General features: G+C 36.4%; 1 protein-coding gene across 1 annotated transcript in view; it reads right to left on the reverse strand.

The window, feature by feature from the left end:
• The window catches only part of Nprl2 (Nitrogen permease regulator-like 2), a 187680-nt gene that overhangs the window by 92191 nt on the left and 68783 nt on the right, over positions 1-26706 (reverse strand). The gene's annotated exons all lie outside the window — the stretch shown is intronic.

Here is a 26706-nt window from a genome sequence, read left to right on the forward strand (position 1 = left end):
CTTTTTTAAGTGTTTTTATTTTGTGTGACATAAATTTTTTTTGTTGATAAAAAAGTTTATTTGGATGTAACTTTTTTTATTTCGTTTTGAATTCTTTAAAATTTTTTTTCTTGGTTAGTCCATTTTACTTTTACAGTCAGAAAGACCGTAACTTGGATTACGGTTACTTTTTGCTATTCGGGAATATATTTTGAACACAATTTTCATTAATGCATTTGAAATCTATCGACACCCTGTGTTTTTTTTTTTGCAGATTCTTATTGAAAAATTAGTCCAATCGGTGGGCCGGATAAAATCATATCACAGTTTGGAGACCCTGCTTTAGAGGAAAGAAATAAATTTTTGAGAACAGAGAAGTTGTGATAGATTCAAATAAAATACTTCTGATAAAAATCAGAGGAATTAAATATTTAATCACCCAAGTGTTTGAGAAAGCATTTTATTTTGAAGTTTTTGTATATCTAAATTTATATATTTTTTAATATATTATTGCTGCTGACAAAAACAAAGTGAAAGGACTTTTTGTGAGCTTGGGTATAAAGACCACATAATGTTAAGATAAAACTATTAGTTTCACACTTTTCTAAATTAGTTGCAATAAGAGACCTTTGCTGTATACTACTGAAGCTTTCTTGAATTTTCTGAGAAAGTATAACATTTGTTTTCTGCTACAATACAGGATGACCTTTGTTGGGTGGTATGATAAACTGGATTTGTGTTTAATTTTATTTTCCATATCTAACATGTTCTGACATGAATCTTTCCAGACTGTTCTATTTGTCCTACATAACATATGATGCATGAACAGTACATTTTATAGATTCCTGTTTAAGGAATGGATGAGGTGGTTTAAAAGACTAAAAATGCATAGTGGAATGAAAGCTACTTTTATGTCACATCATCTACGTGTTTTAGAAATGTTGTTCATTACATGTTGGATATCAGCAAGTGTTACTGCACTTTTGTATTCTTGCTTATCTACCATTGTCTGGATAGGTTTTGCAAAATCTTGTTGATCATCTTGTACCTATACCCATTTTAAGACATGGTATGGCTGAGATATTTAAGTTCTCGGTTCCTTTTGTATGCTTTATTTCTTCGTGTTTTAATTATTAATGCATGGGGTAATGGTGACATGAAGCATGGAAGTACCTCTTCTGGTGTGGATAGGCCTTTCTGTATACTGAATAACCAGTTTATCTTTGGAGACCTCTAAGAGTATGTTCAGAAATGGTATATATTTGGATATTTTGGGTTTTCAAGTTCAAGCATGAAATGTACACAACTGTTCAGTAGTTTGTAAATTCTTTTAATTTTTCTGTTTAACCTGGCTAGATAATGAATATAACATAACCAAAATTTGGGTTCATAATGGATTAGAAGTAGAGTGGCAGCAAGGATATGCCAAGCTCTTGTTTCTGTTCACAGTATTTGTTTTGCTTTGAACTGGAAGAATATGTTTTCTATGCAATATTTTTTGAACAGTTGAATGGCATCCAGCACACAGAAAAGATTTCTTCTTCCTATCATGGATTTCCCAAGTGGCCTATTCTAGTCTCTCATGTCATCGCTTTCTAGGTCTTCCAATTCTTCTTTTCCATTTATTTTATACCCATATAGTATTTTTAGCAATTTGATATTGTCCATTTGATTTAGATGTTCTTACCAATTTTGTTTATATCTATATAGTAGTCATCAATTGGTTTTATGTTCAAGGATCGTAAAATTTCTTCATTTATGTTCCCACTTGGTATATCCAGTTGTTTTCTCAGAAATTTCATTTCTGCTTTCAAACCTATTTTTCATTCTTTTTCATGGTCTATATTTTATTTCCATATAATAAAGGTGGTTTAGACAGGACATTATATAATCTGATTCTAGTGTGTTTTTGTACCAGGGATTGCTTAAATATTGTTTATTATGCTGTTTATTTTAACAAAATTTTATATTTTAATGTGTATCTATCCCTATTTTACTTCTTACCTTTGAAAGCCATTATTTTTGTCTTTACTTCTGATATTCTCATATATCTGATCGCTGAAGATCATCTGATTTAGCTAATACAATTTGATCATCTGCAAATAATAGTCTATCTTTATTTGTGGGTTTATTTGTATACAAAATGGGTTATGCTGTTTCAAGACTCCTATAATGTATATATCATTATTATTTATATGCATACTCCATGGAGTCAAAAGATTCATTGCAGAAGACCCACTCTATCCATTAACACAATACCTATCATATATCTCCTTAAACCTATTAACTGTTGAGGTGCTCACAATTACCAATAAATTCCATTCACTCTCCAAGTTAAGAACTAGTTTGCACAGACTAACTAACCACACCCTTGGTTAATTCCTTTGTTTTCCCTTCACTCCCCATGTATTGAAACATTTCTTTTCTATCAATCTTATAGAATCTCTTTAGTCACTTATACATTTTTATCATATCCTCTCTCCTCCATCTGTCAGTTGAACTCTGAAGCCCACACACCCTCAATCTATCCTCACAGGGAACACAGACCCATCACCAGCTTGGTGTCACTCATCTCTGAATCCTCTCCACCACCTCCCGATCTCAAAGAAATGCAGGTGACCAAATATGTGCAAATAGTCAACATATAGTCCAAATAAAGAGAGATAATAACCTCCCTATCTTTACTTGTCAATGTGTTCTTCGACATCCAAGTAATCCTGTGACTTGTTCTGCCAACTCTTGCAATGTCCTCTGAATTTCAAATCTCTATCCATCACTATCCTCAGATCCCTAGTCTCATCAATTTCCTGTAAACTAGTACCATCAATATGATATGAAGTATGTAATCTTTCAATCCCAAAGTGCATTAATTTATATTTTACAATACTGAATTGACAACTGTTGATCTTTATCCACACTGCCAATTTATTTAAATCATCCTGTAAGATATTTACATCACATTTATCAACTATTGGCCTCTCTAGTTTTGCATCATCAGCAAACAACTGAATATTCCCCTTCAAATCTTCTGCTATATCATTAATGTGCATATTAAATAGTGGTCCTAGTATAGCATCCTGGGATTTCCACTAGTTAGTCACCCTCATTCATAATTCCACTCTACTATACACCACCCTCTGATAGTCATCTATCAGCCATCCCTCTATCCATGCCACCAACCTCATATCCATTCCGATTTGCTCCAACTTATATAATAGTTTTCCATGTAGTATTTTGTCAAATGCCTTTGCAACGTCCAGCAGTTTCATGGTATAGGCATTTACTTTACCCAATTCTGCTGTCACTTTATTATAAAATGTGAATAAATTACTCAGAGAGGACTGACCTTTCACAAAATAATGCTGCCCCCATAGAATATCACATTCCTATCCCTCAATTCCTGAATTTTATTTTTAACCAACTTTTCCAATACTTTAGCCACTGTTGTTGAGTCCACTGAAGAGCTTCTAGATCTCACCGTGGAACTGTCGAACTGCTTTGGAAATCTGTTGAACTTTGATGGAGTAGAGCTTTTCTCTAGGGTTATTGTCAATTTTATGTAGGGCAGCAGCAATTGCTGGACAAGAATAGATATGGGCAGGTGTTAGTTCAACTCCTGAACAGTTCTTGCAGGCTTCATAGCTACTACTACCGTCTGGCTGAATTTTCATGCCTTTAAAAATGCTCCATCCTTAGTCTGGTGATGATAGGAATATTAACTCCAGATATATTAATTGGTCTGTAATTTGCTACTTCTGTCTTGGCACCAACCTTTATGTAATGGAACCATCTTACCCTATTCTGCTCCTTTCAAACCTTGAAAGAGCTGAGACTTAGATTAAACAACTTTGTCAGAGGCCCCTGCCAGTTCACTTGCTCATTCTTGTAGCACACAAACACTGACATACCATCCAGGTCCATTGCTGCATTCACATTGATATTTTTCAATATATTGAGTACCTCCAGTTCATCTGCCTCATTGCTCACATCAGCCTATCACCTCAGTAATTGAAGTCATCACCTGGTCGATATACCCAAGCAAAGTGATCACTAAGTAACTGAACTATTTCTTCTGCTTCTGTCACTTTTCTACCATCAGCAATGAGTAATTCTATAATCATTCTTTCTCCTACTTGCAACATAGCAAAAAAAAAAAAAAAAAAAAGAAACTCTTTTGGATTTACTTTGGCATGATTAGCTAATTTTCTCTCACTTCAATAGTTTTCACTAGTTATCCTTCTTGCTCATGCTTTATATTGCTCATGGGAATGCTGATCACTTGTTGTTTATAGTTCTTCCACAGTGCTTTTTTTTTCTTTTTTTCTGCTTTATATTGCTAGTCATCCACTTAATCCCTACTTGGTTTATACTCCTAACCCTGGGTATACGCTCTGATACTGCCTTGCTTAACCGCATCCCATGCACTAATGACATTCATTCCATTTAGTTTCTTATGCCATGGCACTGCTCCAAGTTGCCTCCTAAGTTTATCATAATCGCCACTTTGTAGTACTGTATAAACCCTTTTTTGACTGAAAATTCCACATTTTGAGCAGTCTCCCAGGATAAGACTGCACTTTTCACTTTTCCTGATCCTATTCCTTTAGTTTGAGTTGCTACTGTAGTTCTAGATAGATAGATCATCTGATGTTGTTACCAGATCCAACACTCAAACCCCTGGTACTTTCCATCACATGCTGTTTCAGATAATTATCCTTTAGTAACTGTATAAATTCCATTTTGCCATGTGCCCTTTCCCTCTTTCCAATCACCATAATTGAGGTCTCCTATAATAATTGCTCGACCTGCATCCACAGTACTAATCTGGTGATGCATGCCATCCACATCTTTTCTGGATCCCCAGATCTATAGCAGCAACTAAAAATATACACCAAAGAGCCAAAACATTATGACCACCTACTTAATATGATGTCAGTCCTCGATGTGCTGCCAAAACAACTCTTATCTGGCAAGGCATTGACGTTATAAGATTTCTAAAGGTTTCTTGTGGTATCTAGTAACAGGTAACCAGCAAATCATTTAACTCTTGAAAGTTATGTGGTTGAGCTGCCGTAGAGTGGATGTGCTGTTCCAACAAACCACAGCTGCTTGAATGGATTGATGTCTGGGGAATTTGGAGGCCAGATCAATACCTGGGTCTTTCTCATGTTCCACAAACCATTCTCGCATAATCTGGACAGTGTGGCACTTTATCCTGCTGAAAGAAGGCACAACTAGAGGGGGAATAGAACTGCCGTGACTGGATGTACCTAGTCTGTAATGTTTAGGTAGGTGGTAGATGCCATAGTTTCCTGCAAATGAATAACTGGACCCAAGGTTTTCTGCCAGAACATTGCCCAAAGCATTACATTACTTCCACTGGCTTGTTTTCATCCCATGGTGCATCCTGGTGTGAACACTTCCCCAGATAACAGGTAAACGAGATTCATTGAACCAGACGACCTTCTTTCACTCATGCAAAGTCCAGTTTTGATAACCATTTGAGGTGCTTTCGACAGTGATTCAAAGTTAGCATGGGTACTTGAAGTGGCCTGTAACTACGCAGTGCCATTTTCAGCAGGGTTATGTAACTATGTATTGTGACACATTACATCCATCACCTGCATCAAATTACCAGAAAGTTCTGCCCCAGTAACCCTTCTGTTGACTTGTACCATCCAGGATAGTCTTCACTCACCTTGAGCATCGATGAGCCATGGTGAGCACTAACCTGCCTAATCCACACCCGGTTGACAGTTCGTGGTTTTTCTCCCTCCTCAGACCAATTTTTGAAACTACTTACCAAGGCTGACCACGAGCACACCACAAGCCTTGCCATCTGGGAAATACTCTGACCATCACAATTTTCCCTTTGTCAAACTCGCTTAAGTCCACTGCCATTTCCACCTGAAGAATAACACTCATTAACAAAGTGCAGTATCAGGTGTTATTTATATAATTTCATGACCTGCAACACATGGCATCGTTTCCCTGCAGCTTCTTCGATTTGCATGAAGACAAGCCGGTCATAATGTTTTGGCTCTTCAGTGTATTTTGTCATATTGGCCTCTATCTCACACCATACAGCCTCAAATGAACCATTTCCATCAGATTTACAACCTTCCTTAACTTCTATGTTTGCTGGTTGATGTTCTTCAGCTATCATTAATAATGTCCCTCCTGCTCTATTTCTTCTATCTTCTTTATAAATACAATCCATTACATTCTGACAACCAGGTCTCGCTGATGCCAATAATTTTTGGCCAAGTCGAAGTGACCAATATCAAAAACTTCTCTCCTTTATTTCTGATACTTTAGGCATTCATATATATGCATTTTAACATACCCTTGAATAATGTTAGCCTTATAGTATAATAAAGTTACCCTTAAATAATGTTCTTACCTGTCCGTTCAGATTCAAAACCTGGGAAACTGCACTCAGCTCGTCACAATCATTCCTGCACCTATGCTTATCTATCCTAGGGGTGACATTTCCACACAGTCATTCCTGCACTCACACTCATTTGTCCCAATGGTGGCTAGACACATGCTTGATTGCTTCTCCCCTAATATCTCTAGTTTCTCTGGTTTTGCACTTCCAAACTCTCACTGAACAACACTTTCTCTAAACAAATAACTCCAAAACCATTTAAGTGCAGTCCATCAGGCAAATTCACTCTAGACATCTATGAACTGCACACCATTTCTCTTACACAGTCTTCTCATTGACAATCATGGCCTGTCTCAGTTCGGTCCTATCATACTGAGGAAGCAGATTCACAATCTTTACTTTCTTACTCTTCATTTTTGCTTCTTCCAACAATTCTTTCATATCTTCTCTCAATGCATATTTCTCACCCTTCAAGTCATTTGTGCCTGCCAAAACAATTAGCTTGTTCGCTTCTTTCTTCTACAAACTTACAACTTCACTAAAATCCTTTACCTTTGCACCTGGAAAACATGCTTTCATCCCTTTCTCATTAAGTATACCTCTTATCAATGAATCCCCATATAATACTATATCTTTTCTACCAGCTCCTCACACTTTTATGCTTTACCCATTCACTCTTTCTTTCATTCTCCTGGTCGATTGGTAGAGCCTCTGTTACTAATGGCCCAAGCAAAAAGTTAAGCAAGTTTGAGCATGGTTAGTAGTTGGAAGGGGTTTCATTTGATGCTGTTGACACACTCTCCCTTGATGAGTCTTTGGACTCCCTGGAGGTGTCACATATAAAAAATAACAATCTTATCTATCTTATCTCCACAAGAGGCATCACAGGCTCAGCTGAAATCAGCACTTGCCATAAATAAACTGAAACCTCCTATTCATAATCTTTCATCTTTAGAACGAGCTTCTCTCAATAACTTTAGAAACAATTCTGACATAGTAATCCTGCCTACAGACAAAGGAAACGCTATAGTTATCCTTGACTCAAATGATTATGACTATAAAGCTAGAGAGCTTCTTAATACTGACAACCCTTACTCCACTTTGGATCATGACCCCCTACTAGAACTTCAAAATTGCACAAACTGAAAACAACCCAGAAGTTTACTAGAGAAACCAGACCAGCTCTCCAATCTCTTCCTCCATGCCTATGCAGGAGGCCCAAAATAAAATAGAAACACTTCTACATCTAATAATAGAAGGGATCGATTCTCCAGCATACCTTCTTACCAAACATCTAGCTAACCTACTAAAGGGTCTGACAGAATAATCACCATCCTTTGTTAAAAACTCTGAGCATTTTGTTTCAAGCATCAGCAATATTATCCTTAATGGACATATCATTTTAGCAAGCTTTGATGTAGTTAATGATGATATTCTTACTGATGATCTACTTGCATTGCTACAAGATAAATTCTCCAAGAAGGTTATGGCACTTCTCAAACTATATTTCATCTGTATATCAAATATAAAATTACAATATGCAAGCAGAACTCTGGTCTAGCCATGGGCAGTCTTCTTTTGCCCAGTTTTAGCAAATCTTTATATCAAAACATTTGAAAACAAGGTCCTAGAAGAATACTATCATAGACGAAAATTATGGAAAAGGTACATTGATATATTCTTAGTCTTACCTTCACTTCTGCTTTTCGAAAGTATCTGAATCAACAACACCCTAACATAAAATTCACCTATGAATTAGAATCTAATGGTTCACTCTCATTTCTGGACCTTCTATTAACGAATTGGGTATATTAAGTCTTCTATATTTCAAAAACGCACACATACTGATTGATATCTACGTGCCTCTTCCCATCATTATAGAGCTCAAGAATTGGATATTATTTCCACACTAGGAGCAAAAGCCCATCCACTCATCACTGACAGAGATGAACTAGCCAAAGAACTTTAACATTAAAAAAACACTTTCCTTTAAAATGGCTATAATGACCACATCATCTCCAGACTACTCGATCGACATAAGACCAGATAAATTTCTAATGAAGAAGAAAACAGAGGATTCATCATGCTTCCATATATTAGCTCTATTTCCATAAAATCAGCACAAATACTTAAGGAATATACACTATCTGATCAAAAGTATCTGGACACCTACTCGAAACTGTAATCAGACTTTCCCTGTGACGCACTTTCCAGTAGTGGACATTAATACGGGTTGGGTCCACCCTTTGCTTCTATGATAGTGCTAACTCTGCTGGGGAGACTTTCTACCAGGTGTCAGAATGTCTCTGGAGGGAATGGCAGCCCATTCTTCCTGAAGAGCTGTAGCCAGAGCAGTTCGTGATGTGGGTCGCTGGAGTGAAATCTGCATTCTAATTCATCCCAAAGGTATTCTATGGGATTCAGGTCAGGGCTGGGCTGGCCAGTCCATTTCTGGAACGTTATTGTCCACAAACCATTTCCTCACAGACCTTACTTTATGGCAGGTAGCATTGTCATGCTGATACAGACAATAGTCATCACTGAATTGATCTTTTATCATAGACAGTACACAAAGGGTCAAAATGTCCTTGTACCCTTTCACATTTAGATTTCCATGTAGTGGTACAAGAGGACCAAGTCCATTCCATGAAAAACACCCCCACACTGCAACACCACCTCCTTGTTTCACTGTTGGCAATACACATGCTTGCAGGAATCGTTCTCCAGGCATTCGCCACACCCAGATCCTCCCTCGGACTGCCACATGGTAAAGTGTGATTCATCACTCCAAATCACATATTTCTGGTTGTCCACTGTCATCGCTCTTTACACTACTGCAGGCAGTGCTTAGCATTCACAGGAGAAATGTTTTGGTTTATGGGCAGCTGCTCGACCATGGAACCCATTCCTCTTAACTCTCGACACACAGTCATGGTGCTGGCTGGATAGTTAGTATAACTCGGAAATCCCAGGTGATTGTTTCACTCTATGTCTGGCAATTTCCATGAACCACCTTCTTCAATGCTCGATGGTCCCTGTCATTAAACACAACCTACCCGTTTTGTTGTCTCACCTTTATCAAGATGAGATCATTACTCCAATCCACAAAACCTCAACATAACTCACTTCAATATGCAGGTGTTTATGGTTATGGTGTGATTGTCAGTCATCTTATTACAGATAGACAGAAAAATCAATTGAACAATGTATTGAAGAACATGTTCAAGATATTGAATAAGATAGGAGTGAAGCCTCAATTTTGTCATCACATGTGCTCTCTTCAGCTGACCCACAAGACACTTTGCAAATGAAACCAAGTTTTATGGGATAAATTGGAACTACTAAACTATACAAAGAGAAAAATATGAGTGTCTTTGAAAAGAGGCATTAGATCCTAAACATCTAAATATTAACCTGGATATCAACTTGTCTTAGCCAAACACGTGCATGTGAATACATAAATACGCACAACGTTTTGAACAATTAGAAATATTTTAAAATAACATCATTCTCTTCTATAACTGCATAACAGTTGTCACCTTTATTAGTCCTTACTGTTGTCTACTAGTTTGTATGTTTACATCTAAAGAAATCCTGTGCAATTAGGAAGTACATAGAAGAGACCGAATGGACTATTAAGAACTGTTACATAAATTATGACTATATTGACTTTATTAATAAATTCAACGAGCGCAAGAAAAAAATCCGAAATTCCTGTGAAACAAAAGAAAAGAGAACGATTCTCACCTGAAACTATAGAACTACTGAAAAAGAGAAAAGAACCGAAGAAATCTGCAGGAAATTTTCTAGAATACAAAATAAGTTACTAAGGAAAAGAATTCCAGAAGACTACAAAGATTTCAGGATACAAATAACTAAGAGAAGCATTGCAGGCAAAAACCAGCCTGAAAAAAATAGAGAAAGACTTAAATTTTATTAAGCAGTCAATTCCATCTGCTTTACAGGATCAAAATGTAGAAAAACATACTAATAGAAAAAGGATAGAAGAAATTGTGCAGAATTTTTATAATGATCTTTATGCAACAGTGCCAAGTCTCAGAACCTATCATTTCAAAACCAAGCAATATACCAGATGTACTTCCAAAAGAAATAGAACACGTCCTTAAGAAAACAAGTAAAGGTAAAGCCTCAGGACTTGATCGTGTTAAGGCTGAAGAAATCGAACACGGTGGACCAATTATTTTCAGAGGCCTTGGCTGCCAGATTCACGTGGTATTTCAAAGAAAGAAAGATTCCAGAGGAATGGAAGACCTCAAACCATACTTCTATTCAAAGGGAACAAGGAAGACATAAAAAAACTATCATCCAATCTGTCTACTCTCTCACATATATAAAATCATGAACAGAGTAAGATTGAACAAAATTCAAAGTACTCTCAAAGACAACTTCAGTAGAGAACAGGCAGGATTCAGAAGAGGCTTCTCCACAGTAGATCATCTCCGGGTCATTTCACAACTAACAGAAAAATGCAGAGAATACCAAATCCCGCTATGTTTCCTCTTTATTGATTTTAAAAAAGCATTTGATACCATAGAACACAATGCAGTCATCAGTGCCTTACTGGAAATAAATGTGGACCCTACTTACATCCACATGATAAAAGAAATTAACAAAAATCAGACCACACAAATAACTCTATTTGATCAACCTATAGATATAAAGAGAGGGATCTGCCAAGGTGATGTGATTTCCCCAAATCTATTTACCAGTGATTTAGAATACATTCTTAAAAAAATAGACCTAAATGGAGGAATAAGCATAGATGGTGAAAAACTATGAATCCTTATGTTTGCTGATGATCTAGTACTGATATCCCACAACCCAAAAGACTAGAAGAAATGGGAAAAAAATATACATGAACAGCAGTAAGATAGGCTTAGAAATGAATCTAGAAAAAACAAAATGGATCAAAAACATCTACACAAGTAACAGTTACCTATGTATTAATAGCATCTCTATAGAACAAGTTGACTCCTACAATTACTTAGGACAAACAATAAAAATGAATAACAATTTATCTGAAGAACTAGCAAAAAGAAAGCTACATGGCTATCATTCAACAGACTAAAAGAAACACTTACTGATCCAAATCTTGACATCTCTGCGAAGGCAAAACTATTTAACAGTGACATTTTTCCATTACTCGCATATGGATCAGAAACATGGAACATGACAAGAAAAGAAGAAGAAACTTTCAGAATAACTCAGCGTGCAATAGAATGTAGGATTTGTAACATCAGCAAAATGGAACACGTTAGAAACACGGAACTAAGAAAGAGATCAGGCATAAAAGATGTGGTAACTGCAGTATATGAAAGAAAGATGAGATGGGCAGGTCACATAGCATGAGTCAGGGATAACAGATGGACATATAGAATACTCAACTGGCAACCAAGAATAAAGAGAAAACCCAGGAAGACCAAATGCAAGATGGGAAGATCCACTAGTGAAATCTATATGTATAACATGGAAGAGAGAGGATCAAGATCGAGATCGTTGGAGGCATCTTTGTGACCTGCACTCATGGAGAAATCCTGAGGGAAACACAGGTCCATCAAGGTGATACTGTTTAATTTCTCTTTCTCAGAAGAAAAGAATTAGAAAAAACAAAAGGTCTCTTGTTGTTTAACTGATTTCTTAAACTTTCTTTCTCAAAAATGTATATTTAAAAAAGTATACAAAACTAGGAGAAAATATAAAACATTGTTAGTTTCACTTTAGAGTTATGTGGTCTTTATACTGGAACTTGCAAGAATTTCAACCTGACCACAGAAATCTCTGAAAGTTGCAAAAGATATTTATTCGCATATGTATTGTACAATTTCTTTCAATTAATCCTATATGAAACCTCTCTAATGGTATATATAGTCAAGAATTAAATTAATTAAAACTATTGTAAATTAATGAATCTTGCATGCTTAGTCTAATGCAGTGTTTCCCAACCTGGGGTCCGCGAGTAATTCAAAGGGGGTCCGTGGTAGTTTATTTTCATTAAACTTTATCATGTTGCTCACACCTGGCCTAATTGATATGTTCATATTCTTCCGAATATCTCCATTTATAACAGTATTGCATTGTTATAAATGACACATTTAGTGTTGTAAAATTGTAATTTATTACTTCATCTTTATGATATGTAAAACATAAAAAATTTCCATTTTGGATTTTATGGGGGGCCGTGGTGATTTAACATTCACTACAGGGGGTCTGCGACATTAACATTTGCTATAGGGGTCCGCGACATCAAAAAGGTTGGGAAACACTGTCCTAATGCATGCTTAGTTTAGGAAGCTTTCAACTACTGCAAGAGTAGAAAGAAAGCCTTGTTATATACTGAAGATTAAAAACTCTCTAATAAATGTTGGGGGTGCTTAAGGGTCAAAGCTGTATAACTGAGAGGAGACCTCCACATAGCCTTTAAAGGAATGCAGAGAACTGACCAGGGCTTCTGACCTAATGTCCAATCCTCACCTTCTCGTGGTGCACCCTGTTGGGTATCTACTTTGATACTGAACGAACGATGATGACAATTTGGGATTTAGCCGACCAAATTGTATTCTTATTGGTTAAACCAAAATAAAAAATGATGGTACAACATGACAAAATTTCATGCCGGCTGGGGCGTCGCCCGGTTAAACAAGGCCCCCGTTGTTTTCGCCAGGGAACCAGGGCGAACAGCGAAAAGTCAGCTACTGGAACAGATCTGAAAACAAACCCCAACTCAACATCACCAGAGTTAAAGATCGGTACTATCAACGTAAGAAGCCTGAATGGCAAAGAAATGGAGCTAGCTGAGAAATTAGATAAGTACCAGATCGACATAATAGGGGTGACTGAAACAAAAAAGACCAAAACTGGTGAGATCTTTCTGAGCAATAAATACAAAAAGTTATATTCAGGCAATGACAATCAAGAAAAAGAAGGAGTAGCCATAGTATTCAACACAAAATACGAGGCTAATCTTCTTGAATGGCAGTCAGTCTCAAGTAGAGTAATGTGGGCAAATATGAGAATGGGGAACTGGACAATGAGACTTATTTGTGCCTATGGTCCCACAGAAGGTTCTACTAAGGTAGAAGTGGAGGAATTTTTTGAGGCTTTAGAAAAAGCAACTGACACAATGAAAAAGGAAAAGTTGGTCCTTGTTGGGGATCTAAATAGTAGAGTAGGAAATGATTGTGAGATATACAAAAATATTTTGGGAAAATTTGGAGAAAAGAGCAAAGCTAATAATAATGGCAAATATCTGTTGGATTTCTGCTCAGGACATGGACTGGTTATTACTAACACCATGTTCCAACATAAAAATGTGCACAAATTCACATGGAGAGAAGAGGCTAGGAATAAGAATAGTCTCATTGACTATGTTATTGTTGACAGTGATGTTTTCTCCCTGGTGCAGGACACCAGAGTGTACAGAGGATTTGAAATTGGAAGTGATCACTATTTAGTCTTGAGCAGGATAAAATTGAATTTCATATTGAAAAGAATAACATGTAAGAAAGTTTTAAAGCGAATAAAAGTTGAGCAGCTCTCAGATGTGAACTGTAGACTAAAATACAGAAATATTATTGAAAAGAAAATGAAAGAGTTTGAGAACAGGAATCAAACCTTGGAGATTCAGTGGCAAACTCTGAAGGAAACATTGATTGATTCTGCCAGAGAGGCATGTGGTGAGGTTGTGTGCAAGGATAAAAATATCAGAACTCCCTGGTGGACACAGGAAGTTAAAGAGGCAGTGAAAGAAAAGAAGAAAGCATATCAAAAGTTCCTGGCAAATAAGTCAGCTTTTACTCTTACAGAATACAGAGACAAATGTAAGAAAGCTAAACAGTGTGTAAAACTAGCTAAACAAAAGTCATGGGAGGACTTTGGCAAGAATATAGAAAATAAATATCAAGAAGGTGGCAAAATATTCTGGAGGTTGTTGAAGAAGCTTAGGAATGGAGGAAAGAGTGCTGTAAAAGGAATTAGAGATGATAAAGGTGAAATGAAAACAGGAGAAAAAGATATCCTTGAAGTATGGAGTAATTACTTTGAAAAACTGCTAAATGAAACAAGCAGTGATGACAGCACAGTGATAAAAAACACTGACCAGGCATGCAGTCAGGAATACATATCCATACTTGAAGTGGAAAAAGCCATCAAAGGCTTGAAATGTGGAAAGGCAGCAGGAGTAGATGATATTCGACCAGAAATGCTGAATATGGTGGTATAAGAGTCTTACAGTGGCTGCACTGCATAGTTCAGAAAGCCTGGACAGAGGGACGAATTCCCGATGATTGGAGTAGAGCTCTCATAGTACCCATATATAAAAAGGGAAATAAAACTGAATGTGAGAATTACAGAGGTATTTCCCTACTGAGTATTCCTGGCAAGATCTATGCAAGTATACTTGAGAAACGGTTGAGAAGAATTGTGGAAGAAAAGCTTGGTGAAGAACAAGCTGGATTCAGGCCAAATAGAGGCTGTCAGGATCAGATCTTCACTTTACGACAAATAGTCTAGAAAACATGGGAATATAACAAAGATCTGTATTTAAGTTTTGTCGATCTGGAAAAGGCATATGACAAGGTGCCAAGAGAGAAGCTATTCAATACGCTGCAGTTATATGGTGTCAATGGGGCATTATATCAAGCAATACTTAGTCTTTATTTGAGTTGTGAGTCAGCAGTTAGAATTGAAGGAAGTACAGGAAGATGGTTTAATGTTAAATCTGGTGTGAGACAAGGATGTACATTATCCCCTCTGTTATTCATTATCTATATGGATCACATTATGAAGGAATGTGGTATTAAACCTGATATCAAAATTGGAGATGTTAATGTCAGCTCTTTGCTTTATGTGGATGATGTTATACTTCTAAATAAATCCGCTACAAGTCTGCAAGATTCTCTGACTAAACTGAATAGCTGTTGTAATAGATATGGTATGAAGGTCAGCAATAAAAAGACAAAGACAATGAAAATAGGCAGAATCATTGAAAATGTCAACTGTGTTGTGAATGGAGAACCTGTGGAACAAGTAAAACATTTCAGCTACTTAGGCACAATTTTTACTGAAGATGGTAAACTAAATATAGAAATAGACAACAGAATCAGCAAAGCTGGTATCGTGGGAAGTCAACTGAATAAATTCATATGGAATAAGAAAGAAATTAGTCGGAACACTAAATTAGCTGTATACAAGACTGTGTTCAAACCAATTTTAACTTATGGATCTGAGAGCTGGGTCAGAAGTAAAACACTTGACCAAAGATTAGAGACCGCAGATATGAGAGTCCTGAGAAAGATTAGAGGCGTGAACAGATGGCATCAATGGCAATATCATATTAAAAAGGAGGATATTAGGAAAGAACTTGACATTGTCAGCATCCAGGAATGCGTTAGCAGAGCCAATCTCAGATGGTATGGTCACTTAAATAGAATGGGAGAGGAAAGATTAGCAAAACAGTGTTCTCTGCCAGGTTGGCAGAGAAAACGACCCAGAGGAAGACCAAGATATAGGTGGATTGATACGGTACAAAGTGCCTTAGACGATAGAAATATAAGATCTGATAATGTTGGAGTCTTGACAAGTAACAGACTGATTTGGAGGAAAATTGTAGATAGGAAGTTAGTAATGATGTAATTTTTTCATGTAGTGCTGTCATATCCTGTACACCCCTTGAGGGTACATGGCAGGAATTTGATGATGATGATGATTATAAATGTTGATAAAGTGAAAGAGAGAAAGTATTAGAATGCCCTTATGTTATCAATTATTAAAATGTACAAGATGAAACAAGTCTCCCCCCCCTCCTCTTCTTTCTAAACAATTTATTGATTTATACTGGTTAAAGATCAAATGCCGTATTATTACTCATGAATGAAAGTTATATTGAATAACCACTCCTATTATTACTGGCCAGTAATAATAGGAGTGGTTAACTTCTATGATTATTACTGGCCTTTGCTACAAAATACTTTGTCCACACGATACATTTTTGCTATAAGTTTTGTGACTTCTTGTGTGTGAGATTAAGATTATATATAAATCAGTATAGATGCAGGTTATATATAGATCGGGATCACAAGTTTCTGAATAACTTGGAATTTATTTATGGAGCTTAAGGATACCATTTATTAAAAGTGTAAAAAAATAATATATGCATGCTATTTTAATTTGATTAGCTGTGTTTGGATATGGAGAATGCTTTTTACTATGCTGGCACAACAGAGTTAATAGTGTGCAAAAAACAAAACTGATGTCTCTCAATGGGCAGCATCTTGAAACACCATTTATTCATTCACTATTAATTTTCATTTGCCAGATTTATCATTTATTACAATGCCACACACTCTATATACATAAAATGAACAAGACTTGTTAACTATGTGTTGAATACTATACTTATGTTCAGGTGCAAAATAAATGTTTCCCATGTGGAATCTATTTTTTTTTTTTTTGCATCAGTTTTTGCAACACTTTTATAACCAGTATGTACTGTAATATAAAAACTTTATTCTTATTAGCTGCATATCCTTTTATTATGCTATGCTTACCCACTTTTTATGTCAACTTCTAGTTAAAGTAAAAAAAAAGAAAAATGACATTTGGTATTTGGAGAAATAAGCTTTACACTTGATGACACAAATCACTGATCTATTAAGCTCAATGCTCAATCTTTCCACTATTCCAAAGCACAAGATTGTAGCAGTCTATGAAATGGTAGACTAAGAAAGTGTGACACTGGCAGAAATTTGATTTCCCCTCCCCCACCTGAAGTTCATACCAATAGCTAAAATTCTGCATGCAATAACTGACATACAAAAACCTGGTAAAGAAAGCAAATGTTTTATATAGGATATTTTACTTATTTATTATTATTATTTATTTATTTATTTTATTTTATTTTTTGTGAATATCCATTAAAAAGGTGATACTGAATAATCAGATATTTAAGCAACATATTTTGTGATGGAAACTACTGTTTTACTTTAAAAATAATACTCATTAAAAAAATATGAATTTTAATAACATTTTCCTCAGCAAAATAGAACTTTTCTATTTTTACTGATTCACAAAGTTTTTTTGCTAGTTAATTCTTAATACAGAAATTTGCTAATATTAAACCTTCACAAAACATAAGGCAGTTCAGTTAACTGAAAACATAGGATATAGGTTAAACCAAATGTGACCAGATATCCTATTTTTAAACAGCTGTCCCATGTCTGACCTAATAAGAATATCTGTCCAATTTAGTTAAAATCTCATATTCAGGATACATGTTCTACACTTATTATAGCTGTCTTGAACATTATTTCCAAAGGAACGCTGGCTGGGTTTACCACGTAGTTGACATATCTGCTCTCCAACCAACAGGCTGCAGGTTCGAATCCAACCACAGGCATGGATGGTAATTGCCAATAATAATAATAATAATAATAATAATAGGCAATTATTATTATTATGTAACACCTCCAAGGAGTCCAAAGACTCATCGAGGGAGGGCACATATTCTACAGCTCTCCGTCTCCACGACTCAAGTTCACCAACTACAGTGAATCACATTATCTACACCAATGCCATCTATTGCCCACCACCACTAGTATTTTCACAGACAATCACAAACATCCATGCCTATTGCAGGATTTGAACCTGCAGCCTTTTGCCTAGAGAGCAGATATGTTAACCACTCAGTCAACCAGGCCAGCATGTGAGAGATGAATTTCATCACAGTGTAATACCACTACCCCATTATTGGAATCTTGAAGGAGCCTGCAAGTTCCATGTTTGGTCTCAAGAGCAGGGTTTCAAGACTATATAAAAATATAATAAAAAACAACAAATCAAATAAAAATAAATCTTAGCCTACCCACAGCACTAATGTAGTATAATGTTTATAACCTTTTGTGAGTGGGAGTCACATATTAACATGTCAGAGTGACTGGAACTCTCTTACCACCACTCTAACCATCTGATGGGACAAGAGAAAACACTGTGCTCCATGGCAATTTCGTGCTTGTGTATTGGAGGAAGTGCCACATATAACAGTTCTTCAATTGTAACCAAATCTGCTTAAGGGGGGGGGAGGAACTAATGTGTTTTATTATATATTAGAAGACAATAATTAAGGAGTATGCTTTTTTTTTGTTTGATATATTTGAATTACTAAAAGGTGTAGATATGTGTAGAACCATCATTAATAAGCCATGTGAGAATGGGAAACATAAGAGAGAAAGAACAGGTGTGAATAGAAATACTTTCATTATCGGCAAAGGAATTATTAATAATTAACATTTGTGTTACTATGTGTGTTCTGTATGTTACTGGATGGAGCAAATAACATGTGATTCTTCAAACTCTAGACATGTGTATGAGCATTTATGATAGCATAGTCTTATGAGAAGAATGAAAGATTTGTTTGTGAAATATAGATTACTAACAAATAACAAACAGCATCTATATACATATGGTAGCTCATTGAATAAATATAGACAGGAGCTAATACAATGAACTAATAATGTTAATCAGATGATTCATCCAGGCATCACATGAATACATGTGGGCTGATGGAGCAACAAATCATCTTGTACAGTTTGCTGTGCTTGTTATGTGTATTTATTCCTACTTCACTTTGTTTTCTAAGAATTTCTTTTATTTGCTTATGATCAGTATATGCTTTTTACATAGTAATATACACAAATAATTTTCAGTCATCACTGGAATTCTCCACTCTTTCACAAATTCTAAGTTCATTACAATCCCCCCCCCCCTCAATGGCTCTTCTGTCTTATCAATAATAGATACCTCGCATATGTTAGTTATTTCTGCTGGAGATCAATGGATGCAGTCCACTTCTCATAATACATTGAAAGATTTACTTTGATTCAGGAATTGAATTTTTACTCAATATGTTCTTTCCAAACAATGGAATAAAAATGTTCTTACAGCATAAAAACATTCCATCCTCAATACATTATACTGTAGAAAAAAAAAAAAAAAGTAGTTTTATTGTATCACTAAATACAGTAGACATTTTTGTGTTGCTCCATAAAATATTCAGCCTGATCATTTTATGGAGCATTTAGAGGATCAGATTTCTAACACCATTTCTCCTTGACCTTGCATTTGGCTACATTTTGTGGATGATATCTTTGTAATTTGGTTTCACTCTGAAACAGAACTACTTCAATTTCTAGATAAAATTAACTCCTTATATGCTCATATCAAGTTCACTATTGAATGCAAATCTAACAAGTCTCCTTTTCCGAATACTTGAATGCATTGTAACTCTGCAGGTAACATTGAATTTTCTGTTTACGGAAGCCATCCTTTACATGCAAATATATACTCATCTTCACATCATCATTGGGAGGGGTGTAATATCAGTCATGATAGACAGGAATGGACAGGGGAGAGTTAGGGAAGGCATGTCCAAGAAGTGGGAATTAGTGAGACTTGTTATAGAAACAGAAATGAACTAGTGCATATGTTTACAAATGCTAGAAGTATTTGAAACAAGGGGAATGAAATTGTAGCATTAATACAGTTCATTTGCACAAAAATTGTTGGTATAAGTGAGACATGATTGAACAAGGATGACATTCTGGCAGGAATAGAGATGGGGCTGGGGGAGATATGTAGTCTTTTGCAAAGACAGACCAAGAAAAAAGGAAAGAGGAGTATTATTAATGATGGCAGAGGAGTTATGCCCATCTAGAGTGGAGATGCAAGGAACAAATACTGACAGTGATTTTGAAGCAGCATGGTGTAAAGTGGAGGTGGACATGATAAAGTATTTATTAGTGTGTTGCTATAGACCTGGAAATGTGCAAAGCAGTGAGAAGGAAATGTTTAGACAAATTGGTTCTGGCTAATAAGAAAAGGGTGATTTCAATTATGATAATATAGGCTGGAAAGAAGAGCATCAGGAACTAAAGAAAATGAATTTCTTGAGATTTTAAGGAATAACTACCTTAAGCAGCATGTAAAAGAGGCCACACATGGATCAAGAGGTTTTGGATTTGATTATCTCATCAGAAGATATTGTAAATGAAGTGTCACATCTTCCTCCAGTTGGTGAAAATTACAATGAAATGATCACTTGGGTGGTGGACAGCCATATCAAGACTTTTGTGAGAAAGTTATATGTGGAACTATAAGACAGGTGATTATAGCAAACCCAGGAGGTAGCTTGCAGTGATATCATGGAGTGAGAAATTGTGGGAAGGAATTCAATGCTGCTTGGTTTCTACTCAGGAAATATATGACAGAGGCAATGACAGAGTATGCCAAAGGTCAGGAGATTAAATAAGGTAGGTGTAAAATGGATGACTGAAGAGGTGATGGGGTGCAGTCTGAAAGAAAAAGGCATTGTGGAGGAGGCACAAGATGAGTGGAGATAATCAGTTACATGAGGAGTACAAAGAGCAAGCAAGGAAGATGACTCACTTAGTAAGGATAGCAAAAGTGTGGTATGAGCAACAGTTAGTAAATGATGCTAAAAGAAACTGTAGGGAGTTTTTCGATGTGTGGCAAGTAGAAGGAAGAATGATTATGGGAGTATGATGTTGGTCAGTGATAAAGGGAGAATGATAAACACTGAGGAGGATATAGCAGGAGGTATGTGAGGAATTGAGTGAACTTGATGTCAATAAGGTCATGGGACTTGATGGTATATCACTGTATGTCTTGAGGGAATGTTCCAGGGAGTTAACAACAGCTTTAACATTTATAACATGGGTCTTAGATTTGCCCAGGTCCCAAAGGATTGGAAAGATGGCAAAATTGTCCAACTTCATAAAGGGGGGGTGACAAGACTAAGACTTCGAATTATAGACCAATCTTCTTGTCTGGAGTTGTAGTTCAAGGTGTTGGAGAAGCTAGTGAGGACAAGGATTCAGAACTGGGTGGACAGCAGTAGAATTAGTGCATTGGATTGGAGATTGACTGTCTGATAGTATCAGCAGATTGTGCACGGAGGAGTGATATCACAGAAGAGGAAAGTCACCAGCGGTATGCACCAAGGGTCTGTTTTGGGCCCATGGTTGTTTCATTTGTATGTAAATTACATCAGAAAGAGCTTAATTGGTGATATACAGTTGTTTGTAGATGATGCAAAGTTGGCAAGAGTTATGAGAAGTAGAGCAGATGTTGTAGCTTTGAAAGAAGACCTAAATAGGCACTATGAATGAGTGAGAGTGTGTGTGGGGATGTTCAGTTTAATGTTGCAAAGTGTAAGGTTTTAAAATTTGGGAGGCAAAGATGAGATGCAGAAGTATAGTATGGGGATATTTTTGAGGAGGTGGAGCAGATGAAAGATTTGAAGGTTATGGTGTATAGGGACTTGAAATTTCCTGAATATTTTGCTAATATTGTGAGAACGACACAACAGATCATGGGAATGATGCGAAGAAACACTGACATGTAGAAGTTAAGGATGTTTTGATTCCACTGTACAAGACTCTGATTAGGCTACATATGGATTACGGTGCACAGATTTGGTTGCCAGGTTTTCAAAAGGATGACGAGATGTTGGAGAGGGTTCGGAGATAATTGTAGTTTCTGGTCTCTGGAATGCAGAATATGAGGACAGATTGAGAGAATGCAAATTACAGAGCCTACTGGATACAAGGAAAAGGGGGAGAGACATATAAGTTGGTAAAGAGTAATTACCAGGTTAGTGTGGATAAGATTTTTCATAGAATAGCTGGAGTCAGGGTGAAAATGAGAAGCCATCCCTGGAAGCTGTGAAAGGTGGGTGTGAGGAAGGGAATGAGGAGTAGATTTTTTGCATGGAGAGTAGTAGGTGATTGGAATCCAAGGTGCAGTGAGCTGTGCATGTGAGAGTGGGACTTCCCACAATGAGTCTTTTAACTCCAAGGAGATCTGTTGATGATGATAATGATAATAATATGTTGTAATAGATTTAACGGTATTGATATGAACACAGATGGATAAGAAAATAACTATTTATTAACTTAAAAGCTAATATTTCGCTGGTATTATATCCAGCATCTTCAGAGCACACAACACAAAGTTTGTTACAAATGCAAGACAACCACAATCCGGTGTAACAGTGGGGCTAGTATAAGTAATTGCAGCATGCAACACAAGACTAAAGTCCTAACAGGGTGCCATCTAGGTTAAAAATAAAAAAATAGTTCAAAGTTTTGAAATAGTAGTCCAAATAATAGTCTTAGAAAGTTTGAAAAAAAATAAAATAAAATAAAAGTAATAAATATTAATTTGGTCTTAGGATGACTGTCTCCCAAATCTTTGGTAGATTTATACAGCCATACTTGTTAAGGTTTGGAGTATGTTTTAAGGTTTCTTGTTGATTCCAGGAACAACCTCTCTGACTTGTAGAAGCTTCTGTGCATTACTTTTGTTTCTTTCCAATTGATCCTGTGTGCAGGGGGTATCCAAAGCATGGTCTGCCAGACTCGACTTGCTATAGCGAAAGTGTCGGATACATTTTTTGTGTTCACTGTGGTGGATATCCACAGTTCTTCCTGTCTATCCGTAGTAGGCTTGATGGCAAGAACAGGGCACTTTATTTCACTCGGCCAAAGCCCAACGTAATTATAAAAGAGCGAGTTTAGCACTATTACGAGAACAGGTATACGCTACTTGCCAAGAACTTCCAAAAATAAATTCCTCCATCAGTGTACTCCGTGATATATTATCTGACATTTTGAATCCGGAACTATGGGATATCTTAGAATCTCCGACTCGACAGCCAATAAAGAATTTGCTGAAGTTAAAAACTGACACCGGAAAAAATTTCAAATCCTCCAGCAATGCAATGTTACACAGCGGCCGCAATTTCATCAAGATGGCGTCGTTGTGAACCTATCATCGACAACCTTATCCAAGGAGGCCATGAGAGCATTAAGTCTTGGACACAATTTTGTCGTTACTCCTAAAGGAGTGCCTAAAACCAAAATAATGGCTTCCAGGATTTACCACTTGCCTACAGCTATAGCCAATAATATTAGGTTAGACATAGCCAATATCCTAATCCATTCTAAGCCTCCCAAAAATAATATCCCACATAAAGAAATAATAGCTCTAAAAGAACTAGGCAATAATAACCACATTACAATAACCAAATCAGACAAAGGAAACGGCACTGTAGTAATGGATACAACGGAATATGAAAGCAAAATGCATGCACTGCTCCAAGACCGGTCTACATATCAAATCATAGATCGAGATCCCACCAACTCGCAAAAGAATAAGGTATGCAGTTACTGAACAAAGTCACTTCCTGGCCAAAAGAAATTGTCAAAAAACTCAGACCTTTGCATGTTAAAACACCCAGAATATATGGTGTTCCTAAAATACACAAACAAGGTACACCTTTGCGTCCTATTGTAGATAGTATAAACAGTCCTACATATAAACTAGCTAAACATTTAGCCAAATTACTAACCACTTACACAAACAATTCTCCCTCTTTTGTTAAAAATTCTACCCACCTAAAAAGTATTTTAGAAAACCACACCTTAAATAGTTCAGACCTAATGGTGAGTTTGATATCACCTCATTATTCACTAATGTACCACTGATTGAAACACTTAACTTACTAAATTCACAATTTCCACCAGATATATTTCAGCTATTTAAATTCACAGTACAGGCAGGTTATTTTACATGGAAAGGGAAAATATACAAACAATTAGATGGGACAGTTATGGATTCTCCCCTTTCTCCCCCCTTAGCCAACTTCTACATAGAACATCTGGAAAAACTAGCTATCAACACGGCCACTCTCAAACCTAGTCTCTGGCCATGCTATGTTGATGATGTGTTTGCTATTTGGCCATATGGCTCAGACACACTGAATACATTTTTAGTGCATCTAAATAGCCAGCACCCTAAAATCCACTTTACAATGGAACTAGAAGCCAATGACTGCCTGCCCTTCCTGGACACGTCTTCCAGAAGGTTCCTTATCATTTTCGGTTTATAGAAAACCCACACGTACAGGGAGATACTTACACAAACAATCACACCATCACCCTTCTCAACAATATGGTATCTTAAAAACACTAACCCATAGAGCTAGAGCAATCTGTTCCAATGACATTGCTCTCACTGCTGAACTTTCTCACCTATGTCACACCTTCTTAACCAATGGTTATAATCCCCATAAGATAGATAACATACTAAATGCTACCCAGAAATTCCCTCTATCTATCACGGAAGACTACAACAAAACTATCACCATCCCATACATTAAAGGCACATCTGAAAAGATATCTAGGGTGCTTAATGAACACCAACTACGCACAGTATTTAAACCTTATGTAAAATTAGCAACTCTCATCCATTCACCTAAGGACAAATGCACTCCTTTATCACATCCAGGAGTCTATGAAGTGCCTTGTTCTTGCCATCAAGCCTACTACGTACAGACAGGAAGAACTGTGGACATCTGCCTCAGTGAACACAAAAAATATATCTGACACTTTTGCTAAGGCAAGTCGGGTCTGGCAGACCATGCTTTGGATACCTCTGCACACAGGATCAATTGGAAAGAAACAAAAGTAATGCACAGAAGCTTCTACAAGTCAGAGAGGTTGTTTGTGGAATCAACAGAAGCCTTAAAACATACTCCAAACCTTAACAAGTATGGCTGTATAAATCTACCAAAGATTTGGGAGACAGTCATTCTAAGACCAAATTAATATTTATTACTTTTATTTTATTTTTTTCAAACTTTCTAAGACTATTATTTGGACTACTATTTCAAAACTTTGAACTTTTTTTTTTATTTTTAACCTAGATGGCGCCCTATTAGGACGTTAGTCTTGTGTTGCACGCTGCAATTACTTATACTAGCCCCATTATTACACCGGATTGTGGTTATCTTGCATTTGTAACAAACTTTGTGTTGTGTGCTCTGAAGATGCTAGAGATAACACCAGCAAAATATTAGCTTTTAAGTTAATAAATAGTTATTTTCTTATCCATCTGTGTTCATATCAATACCGTTAAATCTATTACAACACGTCTGACGAACACATAAGTCTATCCACACGTAATGATAATAATAATAATCATCCTTTGCAAAAACCAGGTATAATCAAAAGCCTTGTGGACCGAGCATGTATAATTTGTTCTTCTGAATCTCTTCTATTAGAAGAAATAAATAAACTTACTCTACTACTTAATGGACAGCGAGACCTTGATCTAGAAAATATTTGATAATTATCATCCCTCTCCCAGACTGCAATCTGATGTTAAAATGATCCACATACCCTACCTTAAAGGAACAGCTGAACAAATAGCAAGGAATCTTTGAAGATATAATCTGTATCCATTCATCCATCCATTCATCAGTGGCTTTAACAGGCACTTAAGTGCCAACAGCCTTCCAAGTTCCTTGGATTGCTTAACCATAATATGAGGATAAGGCAGTTATCCCTATGCTCCTAAGTGTCCTATGTCTGTAGATGCGCATGTTCACAGGGCCAGTTTCCCCGTTCTGGTGGGAGGGGATGAAAAACTTGAGTTTTAGGGTGAAAAAACCCACAAACTCTGAGTTTTTTCACCGACTAACTCATCTTTCATCAAAAGAGACCAGATAAAGGTTCCTCACGTCACTGACAAGAATCAAACCCAGGTCTTTCTGACCAAAGGGCTTCGTCTATGCTGACTGAGCTGTGGAGGCTTGATATAATCTGTATACCATCTTCAAACCAGCCTGGAAGTTGTCATCTTTGCTACTTTGGACAGACTGGCCATTCTGATATGATCAGAATCCAAGAGCATCAAGATTATATAAATTTTTGAATCTGAAGGTTCAGGAGGCCTTGCTTCTCAAGCTATTGACACTACACAGAGTTCACTAGAACCATACCAAATATGATAGTCTATTTTTTGAATTGTGTGAAGCCCTACATCACAGTACTAATCTTAATTGGACAGACTGTATGCCTATCTCTAAGTTTTGGGAAATGATTGCTGTTAATTGTTTATAATTTAAATTAATTATACATCTATGCCTACTTCTCTGAACTATAATAATGTTTCCTCCTACCGTACAGTTGTGACTGAGACGTGATATTATATGCATTCTGTTATGACTCATTATTGTACTCATAATTTAAATGTTGCTACCAATTCTTCTTCCTTCTCCCTGAATGAGGCTCATGACATACTGAGCAAATGAACAATGAATGAGCAATTCAGTCAGCTGCTTAAGAGTTAAAGTTAATATTTAGCATCAGAGTATGTTTTTTGAAGTAATGATAACTATAAATACACAGTAATACAGGAATGTTATCTCTTACCACTACCACAAACATATTAAAGCTTAA

This window comes from Typopeltis vanoorti, chromosome 5 (genome assembly GCF_054136105.1).
Source record: "Typopeltis vanoorti isolate ZY-2024b chromosome 5, IOZ_Tvanoo_1.0, whole genome shotgun sequence".
In the NCBI taxonomy this organism is placed as follows: Eukaryota; Metazoa; Arthropoda; class Arachnida; order Uropygi; family Thelyphonidae; genus Typopeltis; species Typopeltis vanoorti.